Source organism: Sardina pilchardus, chromosome 9 (assembly GCF_963854185.1).
Source record: "Sardina pilchardus chromosome 9, fSarPil1.1, whole genome shotgun sequence".
Taxonomy (NCBI): Eukaryota; Metazoa; Chordata; class Actinopteri; order Clupeiformes; family Clupeidae; genus Sardina; species Sardina pilchardus.
This window is the reverse complement of record NC_085002.1, coordinates 33,705,675-33,726,376: the sequence shown is the minus strand read 5'-3', so window position 1 is coordinate 33,726,376 and position 20,702 is coordinate 33,705,675. Positions and strand designations below refer to the sequence as shown.

Sequence of the window (20,702 nt, the reverse complement as noted above, 5' to 3'; positions counted from 1 at the left end):
ATCCACGTGAGCTGAATGACTTCAGGCCAGTTGCTCTCACATCACACCTGATGAAGACCCTGGAGAGACTGATTCTGGGGATACTTAGGCCACAGGTGCGCCATGCACTAGATCCGTTACAGTTTGCATACCAGGAGAAAGTGGGCGTCGACGATGCAATCTCCTACCTCCTACACAGGACACACTCTCACCTGGACAAGGGGAAAAGTGCTGTGAGAATCATGTTCTTTGACTTCTCTAGTGCTTTTAACACCATCCAATCCCCCAGATTGAGTGACAAGCTCCTGCAGATGGGTGTGGATGTTCATCTAGTATCCTGGATTGCAGACTACCTGACAGAGCGGCCACAGTTTGTCAGACTGAAGGACTGCCTCTCCAACACTGTAATCAGCAGCACAGGTGCTCCACAGGGAACGGTGCTCTCTCCAGTCCTGTTCACCCTGTACACGACTTCTGCTACAACACGGAGTCATGTCACATGCAGAAGTTTTCAGACGATACTGCAATTGTGGGATGTATCAGGGATGGGCAGGAGGAGGAATACAGGAGCCTGGTGGAGGACTTTGTGCAATGGTGCAGACTCAACCACCTACAACTCAACACGACCAAGACCAAGGAGATGGTGGTAGATTTCAGGAGGTCTAAGCCTGCTCTGCTGCCAGTCACCATTGAGGAGGTCAATGTGGAGGTGGTGAACACATACAAGTACCTGGGCGTACATCTGGACGATAAACTGGACTGGTCAGTCAACACTGAAGCAATATACAAGAAAGGGCAGAGCAGGCTGTACTTCCTGAGGAGGCTGCGCTCCTTCAATGTCTGCAGCAAGCTCCTCTGGATGTTTTACCAGTCTGTTGTTGCCAGCGTCCTCTTCTATGCTGTGGCATGCTGGGGAGGAAGCACTAGGAAGAGGGATGCTGGGCGACTAGACAGGCTGGTAAGGAAGGCTGGCTCTGTTGTGGGAGCTGATCTGGAGTGCATCACTTTAGTATCAGACAAAAGGACCCTGAACAAGCTACACAGCATCCTGGACAATGACTGTCATCCACTCTACAGCATTATCATACAGCAGAAGAGCTTGATCAGCTGGAGACTACGCTCCATGACATGCACAACAGACAGACTGAGAAAGTCATTTGTACCCAGGGCCATACAACTGTACAATGCTTCACTGAAGGGAAAAGGAGAGTTGGACTTCTATGCATAGTATATCTGCACCTCCACCCTCTTATACACTTACATGGCATGACTTACATGTCTACCCTCATGTCTAACTCTTATATTATTACTATGTTAAGTTTATTTTAATTGTCCATATATTTATATTATTACTGTTATTATTATTACTATGCTTACATTTTGTACTGTACATATTTATTACTGGTCACTAGAATTTTATCTTGCACTGTTGCACTGTTGGACTTATTTGCACTACCAACTTGACACACACCTCAGACTGGATCACAGTACCAATCCTCAGTACATTCATGCATACCTTATCTATAGTATTCTACTGCTCCTTTAGTCATTGTTGATTGTTGATTGTTGATTTGCTTTTTAATCTTCCTGTTTACATTGTTTACATTGTACTGTATGTTGTGTGTGGTGTCTTAAGCTGCTGGGACCTTGAATTTCCCCTTGGGGATCAATAAAGTATCTATCTATCTATCTATCTATCTATCACTAAGACTCTTGCCGGCTCCATTCAGTGGCTGCAGTGCCCTCCCACAGTAGATTGCTCAGGAGTGAAACTATGTTGACTTCGCGTTTTTCGTTTCTTATAAAAAGGAGATATCAGTTATCAGCAATGACAAGCCAGCTGGCGCTCTCTCTCCTTTTCATGCGCGGTCAAACACGTCCCCAATTAGCTACGTTATGAGTAACGTTATGAGTAACATAATTAGATTTGCTGCAATAGAGATTTCAAACATCTCTATGCATCATCATCTCTATGTATCAAAACATCTCTATACATGCTGTTTTGATATTGATATTGTAAATGTAAACGTTCTCTAAGAAGAGTGTAAGGCAGTTTGCAGTAATGTCAAGCACAACGTCGTTGCTGAAAAAAAAGAAATAAATAGCGAATAGCCAATGATAACCTAAGTGCGTGGCGGATCTATGATAAACTAATGCATGCTCGGCGGGCCGAATTAAAGTCCGTGGCGGAACGCAGTTGGTTTGGACACCCCTGAAGGCAGTCCCGCGGCCCTTGCGGCCCACAGATGCAAAACTGAAAGTTTGTTGCGGCCCTCAGTGGGTTGCTGGCGGCCCAGGTTTGGGCCGCGGCCCTATGGTTAAGAATCACTGACCTAAGGTTCTATCTGACATTTTTGTCAAAATTGATTTAGCTATATATTCTTACTCTGGTATAACTTGTGAACATTATTTTACAGCATTTTGACTGGTTTTCCAAGATTCACCAAACAGTGAGTTTTATGACTCACCGTTTTATGTAAACACTGAAACCACCAAAAGAAAGAGCAGACTCCTTTCTTTCATCTCGCAAAAACCGATTGGAAGCGAGCCGAGACCACCTCCTCCAGGCGGTCTCGGCCTGTTTGTTTTGTTCCGGAGTGCGATTGCTGCTTTCACATGTACCCAATTGAACCGATATTTGGGGGAAACGCTCCCAGTTCCGATTCAAATAGCCAGGGTGTGAAAGCGCCCCTAGAGGAGGTGGTCTCGGCTCGTTTCCAATCGAACCCAAGAACAGTTAGTTTGCAATGAGCCCGTTGCCCATGTAGCGGAGCAAATGAACCACCATACGTTTGTCAAGCCGTTTCCAAGCTATCCTTACCAAAGAGATTGAATGCATTTGGGATAAAAACACACAACTAGGGTAAACAGTTTGCTGACAGCTTGGTATGTGCTAACCTGTTAGCTATAAATGTGGTAAACAATTACTGTATAGGCCTAATAATAGAGCACTTAGGCCTAATCAACATCCGATTGTGGTATATTGGATCAAGCACTCGGTGCTCGATTGTGTTGCAGTGTCAATGTTGCTACCTGTGTGTGCTGTGTTCGATTACTAGGACTGTTACTGATGTTGAAGTCTGGAAGTAAAGACATGTTTGTACCGCAGCCTTGCCTCCGTACATTGATACATTAGCCTAACCCACAAACAGTAATTACTATAGCAGTATATAACATATATAACATAAAGCTACAACATGGTGTCAGAAGTTGGCGATTCGGAGTGAGAAGAGGACGGTACCAGAGCCCGTCTACGGAGAGCCTTGCCACTCGCTATTAAATGCTATTGTAACGTCTTTTGGTTGCAGTTCCACCAGAATTCCACTGGAGGCGATCGCCTGAGTGCAGAATGAATGGGAATCTATGGAGCTAGGTGGCTAAATTTGTCTCTTTCACCCAATTGTCATTGAGAAATCTCGGATTTGATTGTAGTTTTTGCAAGTTCAACATGGGTTATAGGTCAAAAGTTGATAGAAACGAGTACTTAGGTCCTTCCGATTTCTTACAGGTTGAGTTGTTGTTGCCCATACCACGCTAGCATTCTGCTAATGAAGCTTGAGTGTATGACGTCATTTACATTTTAAAAGACGTTTTAAAGCAAATAAGTGACTCTTACTCTTATCTTAGAAAATCAAACACCACGCAATACGTCATTTCTTTGCATCCCCTTTCGAAAACAACATTCAAATTAATTGACACAAAGCTCCATAGCTCCATAGACCTCCATTCATTCTGCACTCCAAATGTGAGCGCCTCTAATGGAACCAGCGTGGAACTGCAACCATTTCAAAGCCAGAAGTATAACGACAGTGGCAGTTCTCCCCTTATTAGACATTCTCTGACGGTACTCTCGTGAGCAAGCTAACTGAAGATTAGCCAACAGCGAACAGGTGGCGCGAACATGGAGCAGTTCAAACCCCCGTCGCCACTGTTGCTCTCAGGCAATATAGCTGAAAACTGGCGCAGATGGGAACAACGGTTTCGGCTGTATATGATTGCTTCTGGTACAGTGGACACAGAAGAGACGGTCAAAGTAGCCATTCTACTTCACACTGTTGGCGAAGAGGCACTAGAAGTGTACAACACACTCACAATTGCCACAGCCGGTTCTAACGCCACGGTGGAGGAAGTTTTGAAAGCATTCAAGGACTACTGCAGCCCGCAAAAGAACGTTGTTTTCGAGCGTCATCAATTCTGGTCACACACGATGTCAACGGGAATATCGGTGGACAGATTCATCACAGAGCTACGTCAGAAGAGCAAAGATTGTGAGTTTGGTGGAAATGAAGATGACATGATTAGGGATAAGTTAGCGTTTAGCATAAATGACACTCGTCTAAAAGAGAGACTGCTACATGATAAGGAGCTAACTCTGCAGAGCTTGCCAAAACGCAGATACAGGCGATGCAGACGTCACCTGTCGTCCATGACACATCAGTGGACGCATTAAGAACAGCAACAGGGCAAACACGAACGGAAAGCTGGAACAAAAGCAAAACAAGCAAGAAACAAGTGACAATTGCCTGCTATACATGTGGCAAAAAAGCACAAGCCTCGTCAGTGTCCAGCTTATGGTGCAGTGTGTCACAAATGTGGAAAAAACAACCATTTTGCAAAGGTATGTAAATCAGTTTTTGAAAGAAGCAGCAGCTACAAGACAAACACTGTACACAATATAGAGAGTGAAGTGGACTCTTTATTCATTGGCATGGTTCATAGTGATGACAAAGAAGTGGCACATCGAACGAAAGGCACTGTGTGGCACGAAACAGCAACAATTAGAGGCGTTGCGATTAATTTCAAGCTTGACACAGGTGCCGACACAAACGTGCTTCCCATGTCCATGTCGACAGCTACCAGGTCCCATTCCAATGCGGCCCACAGAGACAGTGTTGATTGCCTTTGGTGGAGCCCGCGTACCTGCGAATGGTGTTGTGTCTCTAAAATGCAGGACGAACAAAAGTGAAGCAGTGCTGGACTTCCATGTGACCAGCCAGTCAGACAAGCCGATTCTGGGTGGAGATGCATGTGAGGAACTGCAGCTAGTGAAAAGGGTGGAGGCGCTCACAGCAAAGTTGCAGCAGCCAGGAAAACCTCCAGCCACCAAAGAGGAGCTGATAGAAAGGTACGCAGATGTCTTCACAGGACTGGGTGAGTTTCCTGGAGTTCACCACATACACATTGACCCAACCGCCACACCTTTGATTCACACCTGCAGAAACGTTCCCCTCTCTATCATGGACTCACTGAAAGAGACACTGAGGCCTTGTCCAGACGGAGACGAATTTTGGGTTTAAACGCAGCTGTTTTGCTTCGTTTTGGCCGTTCGTCCAAACGAATACTGCAAACGCATAGCCCTAAAACGAATCGATCTGAAACCGGGGGCCCGTTGCACAAAAGCAGAATTAAGACATCCGGGATAAGTTACTGAGCTGCGATCACTGAATCCTAAACAAGAGCATACCGGCTGAATTGGTTGCACAAAGACCAATCCAGGATGAGCAGACACGGATTCATCAAGCCAGGTGTAAGTTATTCGGTATGTGTGCGCGTTCTCGTTTCTCCCCCAAATAACTCGAGGTTGGAATAAAAAAGACGCGAAAAATAGCGTCTTGCACACAAAGTGAACAACCGCTTTTGATATAGACTAACAACGAGGTAAAAGTTTTACTTTTTTGGATGGGGGATCATGATTATTTCTGTTACATAGCGGGAGTAGGTGTGGCAGATCAACTGAATGCAAATGTACGTATGCACCCACGTGTGAGAGCTTCCTTGTCTCGGCACGCAACGCCATTAAGGAAGCGCTTTGCCACCGCAAAGATGCACAAAGTATCTTAATTTGTCTTAAAAGCCGAATTAGTTGAAAACACCTTCGAAAAATGTCCCCTCCACTTCCAATCAACTACTAGCCTACAGCAGCCTATTCATCAAACATCTGTCAAAAAAGAAGCAAACAACGAGTAGGCTATGTTATTAATTATAAGGCCACCATAATTTAAATGACATCCATATGGTATTAGGCAGACATTCTGCTGTGTTTTGCGAGTAAATGCATGTAGCAAATAATATATAAATGGAATCTACAGCTCTTTAAAAAAAATCACCTGGAGGTCTCATTTGAATAACAGCTAGCTGAACCAATCAGATAATGTAATTACCATTAGAATCAACTTATCTTGGATGTTAGCCTGGTCAGGAGCAGGCTAGCTCCACAGAATAAATCGCCATGGTAACTTATACCATAACATATCCTGCTGCCCACTATCCCGCTTTTGTGCAACTGGATCACTGATAAATTGAGCCAGGATAACCAAGATATCCCGGGTTAATCCCTTATCCTAGTTTTGTGCAATAGGCCCCGGGTCCCAGAGTGCATAAGTTCGAATACGCAGCCCTCTAGCGTTCGTTTGGACCTGTGTCAGGTGTATGGCAACCTGTTGTCAGAAAATGAATGGATCAGTCATTTTCGAATGAAGTATGATGGCCATGCAAATTACGAGAGTTTTTCGGGAGAAACAACAAAACCGGAGGGCGGCAGGAGATGACCTTAAGATAGGAGAGAAACAAGGGGGAAACAGGAGTTTTTGGCAGGTGCTCTAGCCTTCCACTCATAATCTGTAAAATTAGTTTTCACCTCGACGTCTCATTAGGCGCGTTCAAGTTGACCTTTTGCAGCAGCGAGATTTGCCGGCGGCAGCAGGGGCAGGGATACAAACGCTGCTATGAAGTTGTACACTCTCTACTTCCCGTGGTCTAGACTTGACCATGTGACGAATCACGAGGCACGGACCCGCACGGACTCTTGTGGATATGAGGAGGCATCTAAACACCTGCACACACGTCAGGGATGTAAAAGCCAATTAGGGCAAAGACCTGACGTCATGAAGGCTGGGTCTAGGCTCTGCTGCGCTCCGCAGTACCTCCAGAGCGGCTGCTCTTTTGCGGAGCAGCCGCCTGGCCACGCCTTGCTCCCATTTTTAACCATGTGCATCTTGTGCTGCGCAGTTTTTGTGCTGCGCAGCCAACTTGAACGCGCCTAATAGAACTTCTTCTTCCTCTCCGTTTTTGGTGATTTGGTGAACTGAAACAGCGCCACGTAAAGGCCTGGAATATGAAGTAGCGTGTTGAGTCGTATTGAGATCGATTGAGATGGATCCGTTTGGACGCAAATACTCTTGAAACGCTGCCAGGTAAAACAGAGGGGGGGGAGTTTGTTTTGCTGTGCGTGGACATGGTCTGAAAGACTTACAGAAAAGGAAAGTGATAACGCCTGTCAATGAGCCAACAGACTGGGTCAACAGTCTTGTTGCTACAAAGAAAAGAAACGGTGCACTAAGGGTGTGCTTGGACCCTTGCGACCTGAATCACGCAGTCAAACGACAGCACTACTCGATCCCTACTCCCGAAAGACGTGCGCAGCAGACTAGCTGGGAAATCGATCTTCTCAAAATTCCTGGCGCCAAGAGATTCCATCAGTACGTCTATGGTAGACCGGTAACTGTGCAGTCTGATCATAAGCCTCTGGAGGTCATCGTACGCAAGCCGCTAAGCAAAGCACCAGCGTGGCTGCAAGGAATGCTGCTACAACTACAGAGGTATGATCTGAACATCACATACACACCAGGCAAGCACATGTACATCGCCGACACTCCCACGTGATACAGTGAGCAGGGATGGCGAAAATGTTGAAGAGAACCCCTGTGATGAGAGAGTTGTGTATGCCTTGGAGGCCACAGACGCCCTGAGTGAGGAAACACTCATCCAGCTGAAAGAGGCAACTGCAGCAGACAGTGTGTTACAAGCTGTGTGTGAGAAACACATGACAGGGTGGCCTAAGAAGAGGCGTAGTCTGGACAGGAAACTACACAGCTACTGGCCAATGCGGCAAAATATCAACATACAAAATGACATTGTGATGGTCGGAGACAACATTGTCATACCACAGAGCTTCAGGAGAAAGATTTTGGAGAAGCTTCATCTCGCTCACCAAGGAGTGCAGCGCACAAAAGCCAAAGCACGAAAAGTCCTCTGTTGGCCAGGCATGGGGAAAGATATAGAGACAATGGTGGAGAAGTGTGCGCAGTGCCAGCAGCTACAGCCCAAACACCAGGCAGAGCCACTTGTCCCACATCAGATCCCAGACCTGCCATGGATGAAAGTCGGAGCTGACATCTTTGAGTTGAACGGTCAGTCGTACCTTCTGTTAGTTGATTATCTGACCAAATATCCTGAAGTCCTCAATCTTCCTGATAAAACAGCTTACTCAGTAATTCAGAAGATGAAGTCAGTTTTCGCCAGGTATGGGATTCCCAGAGAGCTGCTGAGTGATCATGTCCTATTTGCCAGCTATGAAATGAAGTCATTTGCAGCTTCATGGGAATTCAAGCTCACACATTCAAGCCCAGGTTTTCCCTCTTCAAATGGAATGGCTGAGCAGGCCATAAAGACAGTAAAACATGCACTGAAGAAAGCCATGCAGACCGGCACTGATCCACTGGTGTTGTTGTCATTGAGGAACACACCAGTGACAGGACTGAACATGTCACCGGCCCAAATGTTGATGGGAAGAGTCTTGCGGGCACACTTCTGTGTTCCAGTGTCGTGCTGAAACAGTCAACCCCACAGCACATCCACGACAAAATACAGGACCTGCAGTCACGCCAAAAGCAACGCTATGACCAGCATGCAAAGCCACTGCCGGCGTTGACCTCAGGTGACACTGTACACATGCACACACGGCGCGGCTGGGAACCTGCAGTTGTCATCGGACAACGAGATGAACCTCCTACACCGTGCAGACACTGGCAGGAAGGATGCTCAGGAGGAACAGGCGACATCTGAGGAAGATACTCCCGAGTCTCTTCAGAGACACTGGCCTTGATGAACACTTAGACTCAGAGGGACAAACTTCTCAGACATCAGAGACAGTTGAGACATCGCCACTAGACCCTCCACCACAAGTCCCACCGCCACAAGAGCCACCACCACACGATCCTCCTCCTGTGAGTATGGACAGTAGACCTACATGCTACACCAGAAGTGGTAGAGCGGTCAGGCGCCCTGCCAGGTATGGATACTGATCTCATGGACAATTTGTGCTGTTATTCAATAAATGTACCTTGTTACTTAAAAAAAAAAAAAAAATTGAAATAGGGGAGACAGAGTGTTTACCTTGAAATGTTGTATGAATGTTCAAAATGTTCATATGCTTTACGCAACAGATTACATAAAAGAAAAATGATTTGTGATGATGTATTGGAAGCCATTGGTTTATTGAAACCTTGTTGACAACATGTTGAGACATGTTGAATGTTGAGACATAAGAGTTAATGGCTAGAGTTTAGGTAGCTGGCTTCCTATTCTTGGAAAAGAGGGATGTGGTATATTGTATCGAGCACTCGGTGCTCGATTGTGTTGCACTGTCAATGTTGCTACTGTACCTGTGTGTGCTGTGTTCGATTACTAGGACTGTTGAAGTCTGGAGGTAAAGACGTGTTTGTACCACAGCCTTGCCTCCGTACATTGATACATTTGCCTAACCCACAAACAGTAATTACTATAGCAGTTACATATATAACATAAAGCTACAACACCGATGATGTTAGCTGGATATACATTCAGGAGAGGGAGAAGTTGGACAGTTGTTTGCAGTGTAAGTGATTTGTTTTTACTCTTTTCCTTATATGCTAAGTGCATTACTGCAAATATAGCTGTCCTCTTTCATGTAGCCTACTTGGGGGGTATTCCATCAACCTCGCTAAAGAAGGCGGCGCTCAACAGAAATAGCCTGGCTTGAATTAGTGTAAACTTTCACTTGAGGCTGAAGCCGTTCCATTAACTCAAGTTAAGCCTGGCTTACATTGTAAGATTTTGGTCTGTTTTATCAGTCGGTGACTAAATTTCCAAAATTGGGCGGAAATCATGGGAGTTGTACTGGAATCGCGGCACACTCCCGTCAATTAAATCGTTCAGTGTGAGGTGCCAATCTTAGCGGTTTTAAGTCTGTCGGAGTCAGTCTTTTTCTAGTTTTGCCGTTACGACAATATCAAACATGTTTGATATTATCGGAAGTCTTTTCAGTCGTGGCTCATGGAAATAGTGACCTCGCTCCAACACGAAACAGGAAGGGGCAAAATAGGCGACAGCTGTAGTTTATATGATTATTTGTTATTTCATTTCTTATAAATGATTAGTCTAATTATTCTACGTGACAGAACAGCTCTATATCTGGACAATTTATTCCCTACACTGGACTATTTGAACTTTCATTGTCATTGTAACTTTCAAACTACAAATGACTGTACTGTAACTGACCCAAGGCAGATGGGTTGGGCCCTTGAGTCGTGGGTCTGTCTGAGGTTTCTTCCTATATGTATCTCCAATTCTAGGGAGTTTTTCCTTGCCCCTGTTACTCATGGGCTCTCTTTGAATGTCTAACACTCTGTAAAGCGCCTTGAGACATGTGTAATGTATTGGCGCTCTATAAGCGACATTAAATTGAAATTGAATTGAAATTGACATCTGTTAGGGATGTCACACATGAAACAATGCTGCAGAAACGCGGAAAAATGACTTTGATATGAGTAGGCTATCATGAGTTCCTGTTGATGATGAGGGGTAGCCTAGTGCACGATGGAAATAATTTGAAGGAATCTAGTAGCAGTCTTGTAAATAATGACCCACAGTCTTTGCAAAATCCTAATCTGAGACTGGCCTGTGACTAGACTGTGACTGGAAACTCAATGAATTGTCTTTAGATGTGAGAGGGTCTGAGATTGTAGTCTTTCAAAAATCTTTTCCAAATCTTTGCAAAGTCTGTCAACGTAAGGTAGGCTTTAGCTGCATCTTGCTCTCATTTACTCAAACGAGGCTTAAATCAGCTTCATGTCTGCTCGCACAAGGTAGAAAAGTAGACCAAAACCGTAGATTGACGAAAAGAGGATATATGCCGTAAAATTAAGGCAAACTAGAAGATTTCAGTTTGATTTACAAGTGCCATCTAACAGATTTTCATCGGAAGTCATCAAATTGAACACCGAGAGAAAAAATAGTTAGTCGCCAACATAGGAGAATAACGAGATAACGTGGATAAGCAACAAACAACGTAATTTAAAACATCTATCGAAGCGGGTTATTGCTGTCCAGCATAGAAATGGGCCTAGCCAAGTGAATGTCGTAGCAAATAACCTATGGTGATGACACCACTTTTAAAACATTTATTTCGCTCTCGCTGGTTTGAACGCAGAACATGGGCTGCCTGTTGCTTAAAGGAGTCCTAGAATTCAAAACCACATTCACCTTGTTCCTGTTGAATTTAGGCTGCAAGCAGTGTCCAAAGGACAACACCAAAGACTTTACCGCGTCTCCCGCCTGCTTTCGTATGCAAATTGGAAAATAGAAACAGCCGTGTTGAAATGGTCCAATCTGAACAGAGCTCAGATAACACGTAATAGGCGCCCATCCCCCTTTAAATACACCCCTTCTCATTTGCATACCTTTGAGTAGTAATTCTTGTTAAACTGCTCTTACGATGCTATCTAGATATGTGCAGAGACTAATGCTAGCGTTATTACAGCTAACTTTGGAGAGTTACTATACTAAGAAATGTACTGATAAAACTTACCAATCTAACACATTCATTTCCAACCGTTGGGGAATCTGCTGCACTTCATCTTCATCGGAACCTTCCTCTGACTCAGGTTCATACATGTACGGCTGTATTCCATATAAATCCATAGTTGATAGCTTTATTTACTCCAGCAGTAAACGTAGTTTCACTTTGCTCTAGCTTCAGACCGGTGAATTGAGCCAATCAACTTTCAGGACATATCGGCCAATCAGCGCGCATCTCATTTGAATATTCATGAACTTGCTGAGTGGGCGGGAAAAACAAACTGTTTCATTGTAAGGCTTATTTATGACCTTGTATTAGGCGATCTAGCAGTGCTCCTGGGGCGTTTTCAGCCCCACAAATTTACATATGACATTATTTAGGCTCAAAGATCAATTTGTAATGGTCAAAAAATGTGTTCTATGACTGCTTTAAACAAATGAATGAGGGCAATAGTCTGTATCTCCGTTTACCAAAAGTATGGTTTTGCTAATCCGTTCACACAAAACATAAATTCTGAAAGATTCTCTCCAGTGTTAACGTGATATTTCTCCATGTGTGTTAGTGTCAAGCAGTGAATTCATAGTTTAGGCTATTGCAGTTAAGCCTAGGCAATGTTCACGTCACGACAGAAGACTGTCGGTGCTTTCTCTGTTGGTATGTCTGTCCCTTCGAAAACTGCGACACGCACACACACACCATACAGGAACATCACAATGCAACTAAGCTCAGCGCTACGGTATGATCAAAGATCTATGCAATTATTGACAAAATTTAACGGACGTTTGTTCAATTTCAATTTCAATTTAATTTTACTTCTAGAGCGCCAAAACATTATACATGTCTCATGGCGCTTTACAGAGTGTTAAACATTCAAAGAGAGCCCATGAGTAATAGGGGCAAGGAAAAACTCCCTAGAATTGGAGATACATATAGGAAGAAACCTCAGACAGACAGTTGTTCTTCCCGGTTCACTCGTTCGGCCCTCTGATATGATTGCCATCTGGCGGTAGTGCTTTGTGGGCCTATTGGGGTCAAGTAGGAAGTCCAGCCCCAGCAAGTTCCAAAAGTAGAAAAAAGGTTTTGCGAGATCTTTTCTTTTTCTTTCTTTTTTTTTTTTACCCATGTTTTTTCCCCCCCATGTCCCCCGGCGGGCTCGGTATGATGCTGTTAACTAATATTAATTAGAAGACCCACTCCCCTGTTGGGCTCATTCTTGCTACTTGTGTTACTTTGCATGTCGGTTTTGGTAGGCTACTATTATGGTATTCACAGACCCTGAGAGTGTACATCCTGATCATTGGTACTATGGCTAACGCTGGGTTTCGACAGAGCATGTCACCACGCGAAAAACGCCTGCTAACATTTTGCCCAGGAGGAGTGGTCACACACCTAGCGTTTTGGCTGAGTGACAGGCAGGATACCTTCGTTGAAAATGGTAGTCAACGGTAGCTCAACAGGTTAGCTTAGTGGTTAGTTAGTGAGTCAGTCCAGTGCTTCAGATTATATCCAGTGGTTTATTTAGCCCAAGTATGTTCAAGTGGCATACATACAGCAATCAGTTTTAATATTTTTATGTTGACAACAATTCATGTTCTACAGAAACACCACATAAACGCCACACGTCGCATATACTCCTTTGTGCCACACTCCGTCACACTCTTAAACTAGAGGAGATCATCTGAACACTTAAAACATTTTAAATAGATTACAGACTACCCTTTATAATGAATCTTTACTGTATGTTGATATGTTGTGTGTCTGTGTCTTGCAGATTCTGTAAACCAAATTTCCGTTTTACGGACAAATAAAGTATCTTATCTTATCTGATCTTATCTTATCTTATATAAACAACAACTGTATCAAAATAAACCATTAAAAGTGGTCAAGAGACCTTTATTCACATTTAATATTTTCAGTTACGACCCCTGGAGCCACCGCTATTGTTCTCTGATTTTTTTGTTACCGCCTCTGTGTACAACACAGGCTTCTGATTTGCTCAGAACGGTTCTAATTTGCATGAAGTTCAGAGTTTGCCAAGTTTGATTCTCGCCCGAAGAGGCGAATTCGCATCATTTCGCCCTACCGGAGCGATTTTCGCTTCCCCATTCATTTTCAATGAGAGCGAGGCGAAATTTACGTTGTGTGGCAGGTGGCATTTAAGCGAAACATTGAAGGTTCTTATCCCGTATGCATCAAACATGCTTTTGTTTCTGACTACCTTCGGTGAAGTGTGGAAATAACCCTACTAAATAACTATTATTTAAACTGATGTCGTGTCCCTAATGGTCTGACGATGTAAAGCAATTAGGCTATATATATTTAGGGTGGGAGGGGACTGAAAACAATTCAGTTTACTTCCCATCGTTCGCGCGCAGACTTTGTGACCTTAGCCATCCTATAACTTGCTGTAACTGGTCTGATAGATGGGTAACACGGAAATTTGACATTCGTGATATGGAGTTTTGTTTTTAATCAGGTTTACGTGCCTCTAGGTAATGCTTTACACTATAATACAGTAGGCTACATAGCGTTTTCGGTAACACTTTACATTACAGATCGGTAATAAGTGGGTAATGTTATGGTAGGCTAATATGTATGCAATTTGATGGTAATAATATTTTTAAACCACATATTACAAATAATTAATGGGTAATTTTAAGACGATTACTGTGCAATTACCATACAACAGTCAAAAAAATGTTCGACGAACGCATCTCACTGTCGCTTGCAATTTACTGAAACTTGGCAGCCCTGTTGCCGTTTTGCCGACCGGCTACGATTGGTCACAAATGCTGGCCTATTACGTGCAGAGGCAGTTTGAAAGATAACTGTTCATCCCACCCACAGGCTTCAACTCTGTGAATGGTCCGACCCCAGACTATACATTTCTGTGTAGTTTGGCTTGCCAGGCTAGTCAAATACAGGATGTAGAATTACAGTTCGAATTTGAATGAAAGGAAATTGAAATTCAATGAAATTCAATGAAATTCAATGAAATTCAAAGAAACTCATATATAATTTTAACCTGGCTAGCGCCTACCAATTCTCAAATGAGACGTGGTCTGGCAACCAGACGTTCATTTTCTCGTATTTGAAAAAATGCCCAGATCCGTTCATTGGGCGCCACGGATGTCTATCAAATGAGTCTGTGCATAGCTCATCATGGTCTTACTTTCTCCCCTGTTCTGTGATTGGTTGCCAACATTAGGCGAAAATTTGGGTATTAGTTTCCAGACTGCCTTAGCAGCGTGAATGAAATCACCGCGCAAGGCAGAATGGGAATAACCTGATTCTCGCCAGATCCTTGTAGTTCGCTGAGCTTCACACAAGGATCTGGGACTTCTCGATCATGGAGGTAGCCTATCATAAGAACTGGAGAGAGCGACTAAGTCCCGCCCCCATTCATTTCAATGGCCCATGCTAGGCTAGCTACTTCAGCCAAAAAAGTTTGAAATTGGCCGCAGCTATCTTTGAGAAAATGGCGTTCCATGGGTGTTCATTTCCGTCACCAGCTAGAATGAGCCAATTATGTTCCACGTTACAACGAGACAACATAAGGTACATCGTTGATGAAGATTGGAGAGTGAGAGAAGGTTCGTGAACGCGCTCCTATCGTTACAGGCGCAAATGTATTCAATTATTTGAGTTGGGATGGTGGTGGAGAAATTTGCCCCTTGTCTCGAAATCCTAATGTGATATTCATATGTCATAATAAACATGGCGAGTCAATATTGAGCAAGAATTCACTTAGCATACACATAAATATGATTCCCACAGTAAATGCTTTGAACTGACTGTAGCCTAGGATGTTATGTGCGCATATAGGCTGTCTACCCGACGAAAATGACTCTTAATAAGTAGACATGGGATGTAAGAAACGTGTGGATACCTGATATGCTATTTGTGCTGCACCCAGTGTGAATTTGCAGCTTAAACCTACATTTGTAGACAGACGAAATGAAGCCAACGCATATTATAGGCTTACCGGTAGAAGCGCGCATCCATGTGTTGTGTTTCGAGCAGCATGCATTTTAAGTCTGCTGTCACTGTCGGAAACTTTTGCCGTTATGTAGGTTATGTGACCCCACAACGCTGCGTTGTTATGAACTACAGGTAGGAACTGCAGCTGAGCGTTTTAAAATAGTCCTCATAGCCTACACGACAGTGAGTAGGTTAATAATTGGGTTTAGAGAATTGCTTCGCATTTCCTAAAATATCTTATAATACCTTGCCAACTCATACATAATCTAATGCAAATAATAGTAAACTATAATGAACAACATTGGCTTTTTTTATTCACAAAGCCTGGTATAATGATACAGTCTAATCCACAGGCATTAAGTCAAGTATCGGTAACTTAATTCAAGTCGTCACTCATTTTATTTATGTCTTCTGGAATGCGTTATCAACATGGACGCGCGACGAAGCTCGTGCCCAACTCGAAACTCGTGCATGAGCTGAGACAGCTCGTGCATGAGCTTGGAACGCCATAGACCTCTGAAGTTCGCCTACAAAAAAGCTACCATCTTTGCCCATATATGGAGTTACGGTATCTGACGATTTTTCCTATGGGAAATTAACATGGGGATTTGGAATTATCACACCTGTTAAACTCTCGCGGGGATGACAAAATCGGAAATTCAGGTGTTTTGCTGAACACACTTTTGTCCTCTGCCTTCGAGAGGAATATGTGATCTCCGGTACGCGAAGACGCCAGACTTTGATTTTCGCTACCCCAGAGCTAACTTGCAATGCAACTTGCCATTAAGTTAGTTAGCCAGTTAGCTCTGGGGTAGCAAAAATCAAAGTGTGCCGACTTCACGTACCGGAGATCACAGAATGCACAAGAAGGCAGAGGACAAAAGTGTGTTCAGGAAAACGTCTTTATTTAAGACTATATGGTCCCCGCGTGAGTTTAACAGGTGCGATAATTCAAAATCCCCATGTTATTTTCCCATAGGAAAAATCGCCAGATAGGCCTACCGAATCTCAAAGATGGCAGCTTTTTTGTAGGCGAACTTCAGAGGTCTATTGGAACGCCATTTTTTCAAAGATGTCGGCGGCCAAATGACATGCTAACTGGCTGAAGCTAACCCTCCAAATCCTGACCCCCTGTTCTCGATAGAAGATGTATTTCTGAAGGCGGGCCTTGTAAAAAATCCTTGCATGTGATTTGATAAGCCACTTGTCCGTTATCTTGAATGACGTGGTTCTGTTCCTAATGGGATTAAAAGTGTAAATGTGGCTACTGTGTGAGCAGGTGAGTTTCCAAGCCTATGGAGTTTTGAAAAATAGTCAAGGAAAAGCTAATGGGGGTGATTAACACCATTATTAACCAATTATCTAAAACTTTCCCGTTTCCGGTTATGTTTTTTAGAACCGTTACAAATCCCTGCCTAAAACACATCAAACTGGCATTGATGAGCCTAGTTCAACGCTCAGCTCCTCTGTCATAAGCGTGACATGTACAACATGTAGAATATCTACAGTACTGCTTGCCACTGGTCAGTGTGATCCCCTGCCTTAGAAAAGCACATGGCACCTTCATAGTAACAGCCTTAGCAATTTAGAAGATGGAACAATAGCAATCAGAAATCTAACGATATACCTAGAAGATGTCTAAAGATGTTGGCCAATCAGAGCAAAATAATTTGTGTAGCCTACATTGAAAAAAAACACAGCTACAAAATTGTAGACTGTCAAAGCATGCTCATCACGTGCTACAACATCAACCTTTCGGACAAAATTATTATCTCATTTATTCAGAAAAACAGAACTGACTCGGATTTTATGAATTATTGATATAATATGACGTTAATTCAGGAAAACAGCCTCTGACTGAACATTATCTTGAACGTTTCCATGCATGACCAGTTATAACTTTAGATATGGCAAGTCAGTGGCAGAGACAATTCATATCAGTAATTAAGCTGATGGGACCACTAATTAGGGGTAGTACAGTTTTATTAATGTATGTTTACTGATCACCATCCACCTCTGATTCAGCCAGCACTCCATTCACTGCTGTTACAGGCAACAAGGATGCGGACAACAATACATTTTAACCAGAAACAAAGATGGTTGTTCTCTTTTGCCTTCAGCGATTGAGAAGTTAACAAGGATTGGATTTACTATTGCAGTGCACAGCAAAAGCAGATATAGCCTGCATTATGTCTATGAGCAAAATCCATTAAGCAAAGCACAACCTGATGCTACAAAATGACCACACAGGCCTATTCGTTTTTCTCTGAATGAATAAGATAATAAAAGAAAAACTGAGTAAAAGAAAAACAGAGCCCTCTGATTTTCTAAAATGAACAGGTTAATTGTCGGGGGGGTTAAAACAATCTTGTTAAAACAAGATTATAGCTTGTTCATTCAGAAAAACAGAGCCCTCTTTTTCTGAATTAATGGGTTATTTACCTGTTTTTTTTTTTTTTTTCAGGAATGCAATCTCAGGGAATAATTCATTAATTCAAATAATTGAGAAGTGTCCACATGACTCCTTTAAAATATGGCCTCACACTCACCTCCCTGGAGGGAACTATGCAATGAACTAAATATGCACATCCGATGTTGATGAAATGTCACAGCCAATCAAGGAGGAAAGTGCCACAAGATTGTAAAGATGTGTAAACAATATAAGAGCTAACAAAGCCTAGGCCAAATGGCTGTTAAAGATAGGATGTCGGTGGTAGAGAGACAGAAAAGTGTGCGCTTCCCCACAATGAGACATTTGCTGATAGTGGCACCTCCTGGCATCTTCAAATGACGATGGGACGTAGCCTAATGTATCGTCCGAAGCAGTTAGGCCTCCTAACTTTTCTGTTGACTATCAGCTTTAGTATGATCACAATAGGCCTACATGCCTTTGACCACGAGTCTTTCATGCTTATTTGTTCAAATGCACCGGTAACGGGCGCACGTAAGGCCTAAGGAGTCGAGAAATTGACTGTTGAAAATGAAAATGTCCTGTGACTTAAATGCCATCTTTTACGGCAATTGATAAGCTATAGACACTGCAGTTTATTGCAGTTTATTGTGAAGACATTTGATAAATTGACACGGATTCATGGGACTTGTTTAGTAACCCTACCCGGGTCTTTCACAGCCGTATAGACGTTTTCATTCGTCAACCATAAATGGATTGGCTCGGTGTTTAAAATTGTATACTATTCGTGCTTGTGGGCTACAACCGTTTCGTAAGTTCACCGTCGATAATTTAATAATAGTAATAAAGTTCTGGCTTGTGTGGCTTTGCTGAGCATCCTTCATGTCATTAGCCTATTTCACTGGGCATCCATCTATGCCTAGCCTGTCTATAAACCCAGATCATCAGCAGCATGACACGCATTGAAGCCTACGCTACATCACTCGCCACTCTCAAGACGGCTATCCTAAGATTAAAGAGAGCAGAAATAAATCATTGAATTATGGATTAATGATAAACTCTTAGGCCTACCTTGTTATCGCTGTCTTGAATGACACACTCTTAACATACAGGTCCGTATTATAATAACATATCCTCAGCTGATTGCGTCATTGTCAATGCAAACCTTGTACTGTAGCAAAAAAGATCCCGATTTCAGCGTAATAACAAGCCGAGTGGAAAGGCAGCGCCTGAGCGAGGAGGGGGAGGGAGGCAGAGGAGGCAGAAAGGGATGTGGACGTAGGACTAGCCTACCTCTTTTCACTGTCTATGAGCTCCATCCGATTGCAGGAGGCTAAGGGAAAGCAATGCACCGTGGGTAAGGGTATTTTGACAGCTCACTGCGACCTGGCCATGGTTGGTAGATGTGGTAAAATGTATCCTGATATTGACAAAGTTGTGGCGTCTTTTAGAGATTTAAACCAGTGTTGAACTATATGGTTAGCCTACTGCAAATGTCGTCACCGCTATGAGTTTCTGTTGCCTAGCCAATCCTGACAAGTCATTTTCTAAAATTAGCCTATGGTCTCGCTAAAAGTAGATTTTGAATAGCCAATTTAACACCCCCCACTATAGGCTAATCCTGCGTGGTCATAGGCTGCTACATTGTGACAAATTACATTGTGACATATTAATGTTATGCAGACTATCCAACAGCCTACAGAAATGAAAGAGCAGAAAGAAAAAAATAGGCATTGCCTATACTGGTGGTAGCCTATTATATGGTGACAATTCACATGCATTTAGATAAATCAATATGCCACATTGGTAAGTTTCCTAATTTATTGATAGGTCTATTGATACTGACAGGACACCAATGAAATGGCACATGCAGACTGAGCAGTTGCATTTAAATACAGATTTGTCACCCTCTAGTGGTTTTCCAGCACACATTACAGTTTTTTTCAATCGCTAACAAGCGTTTGTCCATTCATTTGACACATTTTCAAAACTCTAAACACAGTTAGCACAGCATCGGTCTTTTGTGGCCATACCATTCACACATTTCATGTTGTTTTCACACAGTATGCAGTCAATGAATACATTTTCAGAATGCTTACATTTTCTGAACAGACAAACTATAGCCTACCTCCCAACAAAATAATGGATCGTTTTGTAGGCTATTATTTTCGAATGTTACAGTTTTTCTCGATTGTTAACACACATTTTCTGAAAACATGCCTCATATTCTCAGAACTCTCCACACAAATCCAAAACAACACACACAATGGGCAAAACTCCACAATTCTCCTGCAAAATGACACTTTACCTTCAAAACAATGTAATTTCTCCTCAAAATGCTCTTTTGTTCTCAAGAGACACACACAAACCATCATATATCAAGACATTTATAAGGACCAGTTGAACACTGATGTGCTCAGTGTAAAACACTGCGATGAATTCAAATAACACTTGTTCTTCATTCATTATAATGACTTGGGCCTTTTTGTTCAGTGTTACACTACAAACAGTACTACAACCAGTAGATAAGCTGATACAGTAAGTTGATATGCTTACCCTATCAATATTTTGAAGTATCTCATTGTTTTCTATTATTTTTCTTTGTATTTGCTGTAATGTTATATGCCGTTTTTTCTATGACAATGCTCATGATTTCAGTTTCCTGTTCAGGAGACAGAAGCCCTTGTGTTGGTAATCTTTCGGCTGCCAAACAAA

The 20,702-nt window shown here is 42.9% G+C and overlaps 1 protein-coding gene across 1 annotated transcript in view; it reads right to left on the bottom strand.

Annotated features, from left to right (window-relative positions):
* Positions 1–19,179, bottom strand: part of pcbp4 (poly(rC) binding protein 4) — a 129,476-nt gene extending 110,297 nt beyond the window's left edge. The window contains exon 1 of the mRNA XM_062544837.1: positions 19,059–19,179. The gene's annotated coding sequence lies outside the window, so the exon portion shown is untranslated. The remainder of the gene's footprint in view (positions 1–19,058) is intronic.
* Positions 19,180–20,702: the final 1,523 nt, after the last annotated feature.